At 45.1% G+C, this 12,552-nt stretch overlaps 1 protein-coding gene across 1 annotated transcript in view; it reads left to right on the top strand.

The window, feature by feature from the left end:
- Positions 1-12,552, top strand: part of SUSD6 (sushi domain containing 6) — a 103,685-nt gene that overhangs the window by 47,691 nt on the left and 43,442 nt on the right. The window lies entirely within an intron of this gene.

The following is a 12,552-nucleotide window of genomic DNA, read 5'->3' on the forward strand; positions in this document are numbered from 1 at the left end:
GGGGGCAGACTTTGGAATCAGACTGCCTGTGTTCAGTGCTCATTCTTACTACTTGCTTGCCCTGTGACGCTGAACAAGTTATTTTACTGCTGCAAGCCTCTGTTTCCTCAGCTGCAGAATGGCATAATAATAGTACCTACCTCACTGGGTGGATGTGAAGATTGAGGTAATAAGTATGTAATGGTTGTTAGCTCTCTTTTGTTTGTTCATCATTCTGTGCTTTTTCTCAGAATTAGTTGAAGTATTACAGTTTAGTGAAAATAAGACCCAGTCACTGACACTACAAATGTTGTGATCTTGGGCAAGCGAATTAACCATCCTGGGGCTCAGTTTTTCCCTCTGTCAGATGAATGGGTCTACCTGGAATAACATTTAAAGTCACTTCCTTGTCCCTCAGTAAATGCTTTCATGATTCTAAGGACTTTGCGATTGAAGATGGTGAGCTGGATGGGCCCTAGCAGGGGCTAGAAATGCACCATTGAGCCTGTTTGTTTGTTTGTTTTGAGACAGAGTCTCACCCTGTCACCCAGGCTGGAGTACAGTGGCACGATCTTGGCTCATTGCAACCTCTGCCTCCCGGCTTCCAACGATTCTCCTGCCCCAGCCTCCCAAGTAGCTGGGACTATGGGCGCGTGCCACCACACCCAGCTAATATTTTTATTATTTAGTAAAGATGGTGTTTCACCATGTTGGCCAGGCTGGTCTTGAATTCCTGATCTCAGGTGACCCACCCGTGCCCACCTTGGCCTCCCAAAGTGTTGGAATTACAGGCGTGAGCCACGTGCTCGGCCCATTGAACCTTTTTGTGTTTGTACAGCCCTTGTTGCCTTCAACAGTGCTCCAGAGACCCTTCTAGGCAGTCTTTGTGTGGTCTTCTAGACAAAATGTTCTTTTAGAAAGGCTGTATTTGGGTGTGTACAGTAGGCCTCTGGGTGGTGTGCTACAACCTACCTCTGTGTCTGTGAGCTCCAGAATCATCATTGAACTCACCAGTACTGGTGTTCCTACTGGACTTTATTAGAAGCACATACATGGCAGTTTCCTTGGCCAGTGCTTCCTGGAGAGGGATCTCAGAACTAGATCCTGGAAGGGGACTTTGGTAGGGACAGTAGGGGAGTGGTATATTGTGACTGTAGAGCCTCCACAGTTTAGTGCTACTTCTTTCATTCTCTATCAGCTCCCACCACCCACTTACCCAACGTAAACAGATAATGGCACGGTCTCAGCTAATCTTTTTTTTTTTTTTTCCTGAATTGTTGGAAGAAACAATTACAGATTTTTTTGTTCCATTGTAGCCTTCTCTGCTACCAACATATAGATTTGCCTTTCCTTCCACCCCATTCTGACACTTAACCCAAATCTTTTCTCCCTAGTTATGAGGAACTCCTGGCACAACCTGGGGGGCCATAATGATTGGGACCCCACAATGTGGCCATCAAGGTTATATGAGGTTTCAAAGGAAGAGAAGACCAGGCTGCACCAATGTGCAACAAAAGGAAGCACAGCCTCCTTTCATAGGGTCACCCCAAAACCAGAGGAAGCCTCTAGAAGTGCTAGTTGCAGAACCGCAGAGTGTGGTGACTCTTTTATTCACCAGTGTGTCTTCAGAGCAGAAGTTGGCATACTGGCCCACAGGCCAAATCCTACCTGCCATCTGCTTTTGTAGAGCCTTGCAGTTAACTGTTTATGTTTTTAAATGATTGGAAAAATCAGATATTTCATGACTTGTAAAAATGTATATGAAACTTAAATTTCAATGTCTATAAAGTTTTATTGGAACACAGCAGTGCTCATTCATGTATGTATTGTCTATGGCTGCTTTTATGCTACAGTGGCAGAGTTGAGTAGTTGTGACAAAGACCATGTGGCCTGAAAAGCCTAAAATGTTGGGGCTTTAGAATATTTGGGTCTTTGTAAAAGAGGTTCTCCCGCAGCCCAGAACAAATGGTGCTCAATAAGTATGCACATGAATGGAATGACTGTCAGAGCAGGAAGAAAGGAAGGACTAGTCAGAACCAGCTTGGGCTTCAGAGAACTGTGCACTGCTGCCCAGAGTCTCATAGCTAAATGGTAGGGCCAAGACCTAACCTGGTGCCTGGCGTACCACCGTGACCTGCTTCTTCCAAGGCTCCTCTAAGGAAACTGCCCTGGCATATGGTATTAGTGGCAGAATGTCTGCCTTAAGTGTCTGAAGCCTCTTGAGTGTCATTAAGCTATCCTACTTACCCCTACCCTCCCTTTTGTTGGCTGCATTCCTCCCATTCCCCACCTCATTTTCCAACTACCCACACCTTCCCAACTTCCCACTCAAGGTCCGAAATCAATTGTCAGGTTCCATACTGGCTAGATAAAGGGATTATTATTTTCCACTGTGGAAAAATGTATCTGTTTGTAGTGTGGGCTCAGACCAGGATGGGAAAGTTGGCTCTGTTGTTTTCTTTCCCCTCCCCCACCTGCAAAGAATGCTCCCTCCCTGCCACCCCAACCTCCAAGTCTTTTCTACCCCCCATAAAACATGTGTACTGGCAGGGGAAAGGGGTTCACCTTTGCTTAGATCCAGTGTACCAAGTTGCTACCAATGTTTTTCCCTTTCTTTGGAGCGGCTTCTAGGGGAGGAGGTACCCTTTCTAGGCCTGAAACCCAAAGCACACCTGTATGGCTGTGCCTGCCATAAGCAGCATGCCAAGCAGGCTTGTCCAGAAACCAGGATCTCAGATACTCTGAAGCCGAGGAAACACAGTTTAGTTCAGGAAAAGCCTCTTTTCCTCTTCTTGTGTTTCTTTTTTCTTTTTCTTTATTTATTTTAGAGATGAGGTCTTACTCTGGCCAGGCTGGAGTGCAGTGGTGCAATCATAGCTCACTGCAGCCTTGATCTCCCAGACTCAAGCAGTCCTTCCACCTCAGCCTCCTGAGTAGCTGGGACCATAGGCATGCACCACCATGCCCAGCTAATTAAAAAAATGTTTTTTTATGTTGCCCGGGCTGATCTCAAACTCCTGGGCTGAAGTGATCCTCTCCCCTCTACCTTCCAAAGTGCTGGGATTATAGGTATGAACCACTGTGCCTGGCCTCCTTCTTGCATTTCTTACCTGTGCTTATAGCTGCTCCTGAACACCCACCTCAGAGACGTTTTTAAATGGGTGCTTGTAAAATATACAGCCTTGCTATCCAGTGGGCTGTAGTAGACCCTGGCTATATGCGTGTGTACATGCACATTCATGACTCTGAGAATCCCACTAGACATAGGTAAGTGGGCATCCTCTGGAGACAATTTGTCTGCATCATCTCTGGTTGTAGATACCACAGTCATCATAATCTATATCATCTCATCAAGTATCACAGTTTTGATCGCAATCTAAGGTAGGAAGAATCATGTATGAAGAGGTACTTCAGAGTTCTGGAGTAAAATTACTCCATGTTTAAAGTTCAGTTTCTATACTGGTTTCTCTCATCCACAGCTCGAGATTTGCAGTTATAGCAGAAAAGGTGTTAGAAAGGCATTGGGTCCAGTTTTCCCTTGGCCATTCCTTTAAATGGGGCGAATTATTGAAAAGTTTCCTTTTTAAGAATGGCAAAAGGAAGCATATCTTATTCTTCCCACCTAGTCACACCATGCAGTGGATAGACCAGAATTAAAAATAAAACCTATGCACATGCTACCCAATTTGCCTTTCTTGAGCTAGGTAGAATTAAGATCTCTTCTCTGTAGCAGCCTTTCTCAGGTCTCCAAGTCTTTCATTTTACCTGTAGTCTTAAACTTGCTGTATAACCTGAGGCAAATCACATGACCTCTTTGTGTCTTTTGCAAAACAGAAACAATAATCCTTAAGAATGTTAAGTTGATGTTGTGTAGACTAATAAAAATGATTGGAAGGCTCTTGGCATATAAAATGAAGTGTGTGATGTAATTCCCAAATAACAACAACAGAATTGGTATGTGACCTACTGTTGAGTCATGAGGTACAGTAGACTTTTTATGCAGATGATATTCTTTGCTGTCATTGAAACACAAAACTTAAGGTGCAAAGTACTGTTTGAGTTGGGGATAAGAGATTTTTGGAGCAGTTATCAAATTTGACCAGTGAGGAGGGATTAATTTACTTCAGGAATCCCCACTGCCTTTAGAAAGCTCATATTTGCATAGCTTGATCTCGATCCAGCTGGCTTGCTGACTCATGAAAAGTTTTTGTTTGCATTCTCTTTCTTTCCTGAGCTTATTTATTAAACAAGGTCAGTATTTTACTTGTTTCTGATTTTTTTCCCCTTAAAATGTTGCCATGACATGTTAGGCGATGTTAAACATCACACAATCACTTAAAACAATTTTAGAATAGTAAGGAAAACAGCTATCTGCATTTCTACATGACAGAAAGCCAGGCAGTTAGTTTTCATTGAAAATGGAAAATGTTGAGAACTAGGTTCTCTGGGAGATGGCTTGACTTTGGCCTGTAGCAGAGAGATGTTGGCAGGTGGCTCTGGCTCACCTCATCTCGGAAGGACCCTGGAGTCAGAGATAATGTACATTGAGTTGAGAGGAGAAGACAAATGGGAAACTAATGTGTATAGAGCATCATTTATGTGTCAGGCTCTGTTATTATTCCAGGCAGATGTGCAATCATTTAATAAAAGAGAAACTGAGCCAGAGAGAGGTTCGATAACTTGTTCAGAGACTGATGATTTTAAGTGGTGAGGCTGACTGGGATTTGTGCTCAGTATGTCTGACTCTTGCCCATGGTCTTTTCTGGGAGCCCCACTACCTGTGCTGAGTGACAGGCTTCACTGAGACCTGTTTTTTGTGTTTCCTGATTGAAGTGCTCAGATCAGCCTCCAGAAAATTATTCTGGTGGAGGAAGAAAGAGACCATGTTTTCTCCTGATGGATAAAAAGGATACAGGAGTCATCTCTGGGTTACCATGTTTCCCTCTGTGGTTGTTTCTTTTTGACTCCGTCGCCTGGGCTGGAGTGAAGTGGTGCGATCTCGGCTCACTGCAAGCTCCGCCTCCTGGGCTCACATCATCCTCCTGCCTCAGCCTCCCGAGTAGCTGAGACTACACGCACCCACCACTGCACCCCGCTAATTTTTTTGTATTTTTCAGTGGAGATGGGGTTTCACCATGTTAGCCAGAATGGTCTCAATCTCCTGACCTTGTGATCTGCCTGCCTCGGCCTCCCAAAGTGCTGGGATTACAAGTGTGAAACACCGCACCCGGCCCTCTGTGGTTGTTTCTGTTCTCATCTACTGTGGCTCTTGGTTGTTTGGTTCCAGTTTAGGCACAAGGTTTGCCAAGGTGGTTCTATTCTTGGAAAGGAACAATAGGGACCATAGCAAACAGTTCCCAAAACATCCGCAAAGCATCTTCCTGTCAGCTGCAACCCTGTTGATGAAAGTGATGTAATCTCTCCATGGTGTAATTACCTGTGACTATAAAAAAACTTAGGGATTGTGGTGGGAGGCTGGATGGGTCATTATAGTTCTTGTTGAACCCTAGTGTCACGAAAAGGCATTGATAAATTACCCTCTGCACACTAATTGTTGTGCCATGTTTAGAACATTGACAATACATGGTACACCCTTGCATTGTAACTTTCTAATAAAAGAAACCAGGAGTCCACATAACTAGGTCTCTATTGGGTTAAAGCACTCACTAAACACACATTCCATCTGCTGAGCAATGGTGCCCCACTACCTTGCTAACTTGCCAGCTTAGAGGTTATTCTTACCTACCTGACTTTCTGCAAAAGAGGGGCACAGGGTGCTAATAAAACAGTTAGGGTTAGCACTCGGAGTCTTCAGTGATTCTAGGAAGGTTTCCAGATGAACACCTCTCACCGCTTCTTACCCGCTGGAAGAGTCCAGTGCATCACTTGGGAGTGGGAGCCTGCAGAGGGTGTGAGGAGCCCTTCCATTCCAGGTGGCCTGTGCTGGTGTGCCTGGCTGCCAGGACTGGGGTCAGATCAGGAGAGACCTTGGCCTGCCTCAGATTTAGCTTTGGGGCCCAGAGGGACAGAAACATTTAGAGACAACCTTTCCGTGTGCAATGTGAATGAAGAGTACCCTGGCTGCTGACTTCTTCCCAGCCCTGTTCATTGACCTCATCTTAAGCGAATTTAACACATGAAAATCTGAATTCACTGGAAGATGAGGGTGTGACTATAACTTTTTTTTTTCTGAGACAGGGTTTCGCTCAGTTGCCCAGGCTGGAGTGCAGTGGCACTGTCACAGCTCACTGCAGCCTCTGCCTCCTGGGTTCAAGTGATCCTCCCACCTCACCGCCTCAGCCTGAGTAGCTGGGACTATAGGCATGCATCACCACACCTGGCTAATTTTTTTTAAAGTATTTTTTGTAGAGATGGGTTTTGCTGGGTTTGCCCAGGCTGGTCTTGAACTCCTGGGCTCAAGCGATCCACCCGCTTTGGCCTCCCGAAGTGCTGGGATTACAGGCATTAGCCACTGCACCCGACTGACTATAACCTTTAGAACAGGATTGTCCCTAGGATTTCTTCACATAGCTGTCTCTTATTAGGTGGAGGGGGATTCAATTCATGTACACCCCTCAAAATAGTAAATACCACCTGCAGCTCTCATGGAGCCACTGAGGTCATGAGTATAGCTCAGTATTATATCTAGCTACCATTGTGCTTCAGCTCTTCACTTTGTTTTTTGGAATGACTGCATAGTCTGATGAAAAGCATGTACTCTGGAGTCAGATTGTCTGGGTTGAATACTGCCTGTATTCTTTGCTACTTTTGTTGCCTTGGATAATTTTTGTGACCTCACTGTCTGTGTTTCACCAGAAAGGGGATGATAATGTCTGCTTTATAAGATTGTATTGGGGATCAAATAAGATAGTAATATGTAAGGCATTTGGGACATTGTTGGGTACACAAATAAATATTCCCATATAGGAAGATCAGATCCTAGCACTAATTGATATCATTCCACACTTCTGGTTTTATGACGTCATAGCTGCTTGGGTGGCAGACTCAGGGTTGGAACATGCTCCCTGTTTCTTCCATATCTCTTGGATTCTGTTTGATTCAATTCAGTGCTTACTGAGTAGAGTTAGATCCTTGATATTCATGAGGTTTTCTGAGTCCCTGAATTCTCAAGTAACACATGTTGGTTTCCCATACATGAAGATAAGTAGCAAAGAGTGGTAAATGCCCTTCTGAGATGTTGGTGCTGGAGTGAGATCAGCTAAGTGATCTCACTGTGAACTGTTTGTTCTCTTCAGGGAGGCTGCCTCGTTGGTGTTTCAGAGCTGATGTTCCTCAGGGATGCTATTTGTTAGGAACATTTGGAGTCACTTTTGAAACCTTACATATTAAATATGAGAATGCCAAGGATCTGTTCTTTTAAAGACATTTTTTATTTAATCAGCACAGTGATGTGATTGAAAGGTTGCATTTTACATGATTCCAAGACACAACTGAGAGAATATAACATCAGAATTAAAAAATAGGAAATATCTTTCGCATTTGGTAGTCCTTTTGCCTCCTCTTGCTTTTCTTAGCTATATTGGTATTTCTTCTTTTAGGAGCCCCTTTCTACCTAGATTTATTGGCATCCCTGGTGATGGAGATTTTTTTCTTGTTTAACTTCTTTGACTTATTAGCTTTGCCGGTAACCAATCTCTTAAAGGAGAATTGTTTAGTCATCCAAAATTCTGGGAAGTAGTGCAGGGAAGGTAAACGGATTCTCTTCAAGATTTCTTGGCCAAGTTTTTTTTTTTCATTCTTTTTAAATCACAAAAGTATTTTTGGTATTTCTGTGGGGAGGGGGCACAAAATGTGTTTCAGGAAGTTATGACCAAGTAAAAACAGGGCTATAAAATAATTCAGCTTCATCGTTTGTTATTCTGAGTAACAAGTGACACTCTATGAAATACAAAGGGCTTGATCAATTCTTCCCATGTAGTAGACATATGTCTCCTTGGGAGAGGGTGGGACCTTTGTGTTTATTGTCACTGGCTTGGGTTCTGATGGTTCAGCCTTGTTGACACTGGCTATGGTAAGAGGCACCAGAGAATGTCATTGGGATTGTTGCACACTAGACTATGACTGAGTGGATGTGAGGATCAACCTGTCAGTGTTTCCTGAGCACCGGTCTAGGCACAGAGAGGTTTGGTGGCAGATGGGAGAAAAGTCTTGGATTTCTCTTCTTCCCAGTTAATCTCATTATGATCCGGAGGCTGGATTGCAAAGGACCCAGTGGAGTCTTGAGCCAGTGCAGCCCCACTAAGGCTCCTTGATAACTATGCATGGTTGCTCATGATTTCTTTTATTTTTTTTTTTTAGACGGAGTCTCGCTCTATCACCCAGGCTGGAGTGCAGCGGTGTGATCTTGGCTCACTGCAAGCTCCGCCTCCTGGGTTCACACCATTCTCCTGCCTCAGCCTCCCGAGTAGCTGGGACTACAGGCGCTTGCCTCCATGCCCAGCTAATTTTTTTTTTTTTTTTTGTATTTTTAGTAGAGATGAGGTTTCACCGTGTTAGCCCGGATGGTCTCAATGTCCTGACCTCTTGATCCGCCCGCCTCAGCCTCCCAAAGTGCTGGGGCTACAGGCATGAGCCCCTGCGCCCAGCGGTTGCTCACAGTTTATGATTAGCGGCCCATGAAGTTAGTTGGAGTCCTTCAGTAGGCTGTGTGGCTATCTGCTTTATACCTCTCACACACCTCTCTGAGCTTTGATATCTATACACACTGCTTTCAGTTTTATTTCTTTGTTTTTGCTCTTTGTTCTTGGTTCTTGTTCTTTGTTCTTGATTCCGGATGTGTTTGCATATAAGCTCATTGAACACAGAGACAAAATCTTTTGTATGTTGCTCCTTTGCTACAACCGGGCTAGCGATCATCCCAGTAGATCCAACACACACATCGTGAGAAAGGTACTCCATAGGTGGGTTTACCCCATAGGACGATCCAGAATCATGGCTTGTCCTTCATGTGAGGAAAGCAGGAGCAAGTCCAGGGATCTGTGAGCAGTAGCAGTGTGTGGGGGCTCCCCACTGAGTGATGATTCCTCATAGTCCCCAGCCATGTGGGGGAGGAAATGGAGAAGCACGTGAAAGTGTCTTTATGCCTCAGGGATGCAGGTGATGGGGCTCTTCTGTGGAGAAGAGAGGGCCCAAGCAACTGCCTAGAAGAGTATATTGCAGAGTATGCTACCTTATAGCTTGGGTGAGGATTTCAAACCCAGTGTGGATCCTGTTAGGTGATGAAGAGTTATTTAGTTTGAAAATATGTCCTGAGCCGGGCACAGTGGCTCACACCTGTAATCCCAGCAGCACTATGGGAGGCCGAGGCGGGTGTATCATTTGAGGTCAGGAGTTCGAGATCAGCCCAGCCAACATGGTGAAACCCCGTCTCTACTAAAAACACAAAAATCATCCGGGTGTGGTGACGCACATCTGTAATCCCAGCTACTTGGGAGGCTGAGGCAAGAGAATTGCTTGAACCTGGGAGGTGGAGGTTGCAGTGAGCCAAGATCGTGCCACTCCAGCCTGGGCAACAAGAGCAAGAACTCGTCTCAAAAAAAAAGGAAAAGAAAGAAAGTATACCCCTGTCAAATCTCATATTAAATTGTAATTGCCAGTGTTGGAGGTGGGGCTTGGTGGGAGGTGTTTGGATCATGGGAGCAGATTCCTCATGAATGACTTGGACCATCCCCGTGATGGTGAGCTCTCACTCTGAGTTCACATGAGATCTGGTGGTTTAAAAATATGTGGCACCCCCTCCCTACCCCACTTTCTCCCTTTCATTCTCATTCTCACCGTGTGATGTGCCTGTTCCCCCTTTGCCTTCCACCACGATTGAAAGCTTCTTGAGGCCTCCCCTGAAGCACGTGCCACTATGCTTCCTGTACAGCTTGCAGAACCGTGAGCCAGTTTAAAAAATATATATCTTTTTAAATAAATTACCCAGTCTCAAGTATTTTTCTTTTCTTTTTTGAGACAGAGTCTCGCTTTATCGCCAGGCTGGAGTACAGTGGTGCGATCTTGGCTCACTGCAACCTCCACCTCCAGGTTCAAATTATTCTCCTGCCTCAACCTTCCAAGTAGCTGGGATTACAGGCGTGTGCCACCATGCCTGGCTAATTTTTGTATTTTTAATAGAGACAGAGTTTCACCATGTTGGCCAGGATGGTCTCAATCTCTTGACCTTGTGATCCACCTGCCTCAGCCTCCCAAAGGGCTGGGATTACAGACCTCGGCCAGCGCTCCCGGCCTCAAGTATTTCTTTATAGCAGAGTAGGAATTGCCTAGTTCAAGGAGGGAGGAAAGGCAGGCTTTCATTGCCAGCGGGAAGTGAACATAAGGAGGAATGTATATGAAAATCATACTGGCTCTAAACATATCCTGACATTAGAGAGGGGCTCGGAAAGTGCCACTTGGGTGGGTTTGGCTTCACTTTCTTACCTACTGCCTTTGCAGCCACAGCTTCCTCTACCTCTACGTCTGTTTCGAAAGATCAAGGCTAAGGGACAGTTCCTTCTCCTCGAAACATTAGCACCTTCAAGCTTATTCTCACCCTGTTCTTCCTGTGGCTAGAATTCTACCTCCTGCCTTTTCCTTACATACTTCTCTTTGTCCTTCAAGGTCCTACTCAGCTTCTTCTGTGGGACATCACCCATCTCTCTTACCACTAGAATTAATAGGGTCTGAAGGAAGGAGAGGGGGCTTTGAGTGTATTTATTGAATGGAATTAACAAGAGCTCCTCGTCTTAGTTCTTTCTTTGGGAGGATGTCAGACAGGTTTTCCTAGGAGCAGGATTCCAACTCTTAGAATCTTGACTGACTTTGATTTGATGGGATTGGCCAGCTTGTTATGACCTCTGGGAATTGCAGCTTTGGGGAACTTGAACCCTTTGTTCTGTACATTATGGTACATGAACGCTATAGACTTGCTCCAAACCCTAACGACCCTGGGTTTGTAGGGTTGCTGTGGGGTCGATTGGGTTTCGTATTTTCATGACTGTTAACTCCTTTAGCAAGTATGTGTTGACATAAGGTGGGCAGGAGCTGTGTAATGCCACAGAAGGCCTTCTGGGGACAAGGTACTAGTCTGGATCTTGACAGAAGTTAATCATATTTAGTAAGCCTGTGAGAGGAGGGCAGCAGCAGCCAGGAACTGTGCTCTGCACTGGAGGAATGCAGAGCTTGTGGTTTAGCATTCTGATTTATTCTACCAGTACTCATTGGGCTCCTGCTGAATGCCAAGACTGTGCCAGCTACTGGAAATAGAACAATTCCATGTGATACATGCTATAATCAGGGAAGTCAGTGCACTACACAGGAATACTCATTAGGGGGTCTCCTGGCTCAGTTTGAGTTGGTCATGGAAGGCTTTTCTGAGGGAGAGAAGTCTGCACTGAGATCTAAAGGCAAGGAGGAGTTAACGGGTAGGGGAAGACAAGGTCGCATAGTCAGGTGAAGAAGGCAGTCTCTTGGGCCAGACACGCTGGTTTGAATCCTAGTTCTGCCAGTAGTGTGTCATTTTAAGCAAGTTTCTTGAACTCTACGTCCCTTAGTTCTTCATATCTGTAAAATTGGGATGATAACATACATACCATATAGGGTTGTGGTGAAGATGAAATGTTGCTGTTATCATCATCATGGTTGTTAAAATGTGGCACTTGCCAGTGGCAGGTACAGCCTGCTGTTGTGGGGAGTCTGAAGGGAGGAGAGGAAGACAGTATAGTGTCTGCTCTGTTCATCTCAGCACTTCCTTTCCTTGGAACTTCCCATGTCACTGTTGAAACTTTGGAATTTTCAACAGTGTTTGAATCCAATATACTGTATTCCCTAAACTGATTTGTTTCTTGTCCTGTGGATGAAGGAGTGGTCTCTTTCACTCTGGTGGAGTGTGTTCAGTAGCTGTAGTTTCAAAAAATAAAAAGTCTAACCTTAGCCTGAGAATTCAGGGATTTAGGTTGAGCACACCAAAAGCACAGTTTGAGGAAGCACCCAGAGAGGACTGAGATGCTGCTAGTGGAGGCAGGTGCCTGTCCTGTTTGAATTGTCAGAATTGTGGAGGAGGAGGAGGAAGAAGAAGAGAAATAAGCTCTCCTGGAGTATCCTAGGGATCAAAGAGTTAAAGAAAAAACAAACACTAGTTAATAAATCAAGAAGTTGAATGAGTCTAAACAGGAAAGGAAAGAGGGTTGGAAGGAGGATGTTAATTTTAGGTACAACTTGTGAGAGAGGATTGGAGATGAGAAGAATAGCAGTGGGCACCTATTTGCCCATGAGACAGGAAGTGATGGGCTAGGTGTTCTGGTCCGAGGGGAGAGGTCACTCAGGGCAGGCCACAGGAGATGCTTCTTGACCCTCGTCACCTGGCCTCAGCTCAGCCAACTCGTAGGAGGCATGTCTGACAAAGGCTCCTTATTTCAGCAAGTCTGATGCACCGTGTGGGGCCCCATGTGGGTCTTAACTGGCGTCACAAATTCCATGGGGAGGTTGGAGAGTGTCAGAGGTTCTTAATTGCTTGGGGAAGGGAGAAGAATGGAGGAGCAGCTGGCGTCTGGGCCCTTCAGATGTATTCCAGGG

The sequence above is a fragment of the Chlorocebus sabaeus genome, chromosome 24 (genome assembly GCF_047675955.1).
Source record: "Chlorocebus sabaeus isolate Y175 chromosome 24, mChlSab1.0.hap1, whole genome shotgun sequence".
In the NCBI taxonomy this organism is placed as follows: Eukaryota; Metazoa; Chordata; class Mammalia; order Primates; family Cercopithecidae; genus Chlorocebus; species Chlorocebus sabaeus.